The sequence below is a fragment of the Thalia democratica genome, unplaced genomic scaffold (assembly GCF_965202585.1).
Source record: "Thalia democratica unplaced genomic scaffold, ktThaDemo2.hap1.1 HAP1_SCAFFOLD_980, whole genome shotgun sequence".
In the NCBI taxonomy this organism is placed as follows: Eukaryota; Metazoa; Chordata; class Thaliacea; order Salpida; family Salpidae; genus Thalia; species Thalia democratica.
This window is the reverse complement of record NW_028139915.1, coordinates 7,995-9,619: the sequence shown is the minus strand read 5'-3', so window position 1 is coordinate 9,619 and position 1,625 is coordinate 7,995.

Below are 1,625 nucleotides of genomic sequence, written 5' to 3'. Positions count from 1 at the left end.
CTTAAATTAGTTTATTTGAGGATTTATAAAATATTTCATAACTTTTTTTAATTTTATGAGTCTATTAAACAATTCGGTTTTGTTAACATAATAATGTAACAAGGTTGAAATTGTGACCATTAAAATATGAATTATATTTTATAAATTAAAACAAAAGGGGTAGGGGATCCACTTATGGTTTATTATATCTTAAGAGTTTTAACATAGGTACCAGAAGTTTTTAACAGCTTGAGAAAATTCAAAATAACTTTTGAAATATGAGCGATCAAATCAACCACAACATAATAAAATACAAAAACATAACAACTTGAAAAAATAAAAGTAACTTGTATTAATAAAATAAAGAAAATATTTTTCTTAAATAAATATGTGTTGTAGTTTACAGTTGAAGTTTGCATATTATAACCAATATAATTATATATAAAAAAAATGTGTTAGACTCCTGTATGACCATAAAAAAGCTTAAATTTCAAGTTTAAAAATGAATTATTTTAAATTTAAGTTATATTCACAAAATAAATAAAATATTTTTGATATGTAATATCCAATGTTCATAAAATGTTTTATTTAAAAAAAAAAAATAATGTACATATTTCAAACAAAAAAAATTTAATGAAATTGTACTTAACATCAACTTGACTTTTAAAAAAGAACACTTAAATCAAAATCTTTAATTTGACTCATTGCTAAAGATAAAAATAACAAAGTAGATATGATCATTTAAAACTAAGACTTATAAGCAATTCAGTATATTTTTCAAAAAAAAACATAAAAAACTTAATTATGAATCTTAAACTTTTTGATGCTAAACAAAATGAAAATAAAAACTAATCTATCATTCATAATTATCATACACTATTTTAGAAAATTACTTTTTATATTATTTATAAATAAGATAATAACTTTTGGTCCTCTGTATGTATAAACCATCTGCAGTTAGCAGGTACTCATTGGGCATGCTCCAAAGTTCATTATCCTTTTTCAGTCTGTTGTATTATAGTTGTTTTCATTGCTACAAGGAGGAGCGACCAGTAGAGATGGTCAAGGATCTGCTTCTATAGGCTCCCTGCCCAATGGAGATGGCAAATGCTTTCTGTACTCGGTGTTCCATTTGTCATGTCCATTTGTATTATACTACAACTAATTTGTATAAATCTGTAAAATATATAAGTATAAAATATTGTGCATTTCTATAATAAAAGATTTTTTTTTTTTTGAAAAATATCAGCTGTCATGGTTTCTTTCATATTAATATAAATTAATTCAAGAATAAGACTTCATTATATTTTTTTCAATAATTCTCCCTTAATAAACTTATCCAAAAAAAAGTAGCTAATAAACCCATGGTGGGAACGTCATTCTGTAAATAATTGCTTGGTTAAAATTTCAAAATTAAAAACCATAGTTAGTGACCCATAGTAACGGTTAGAAGTTGATGTGACAATACAGAATGCGTTGTGCTGAAACATTGCTTTACATAAAAAAAACAAAGTTAAAAACACAACACAGCCTGAATTATCCTGTAACTTAACCAAAAAACTACAAATACCTAATTTAAATTTTACTTGAGCTAAACTTTAATGAACAACTGACCATAAAAATAACAATTCAAAAATAACTACTAA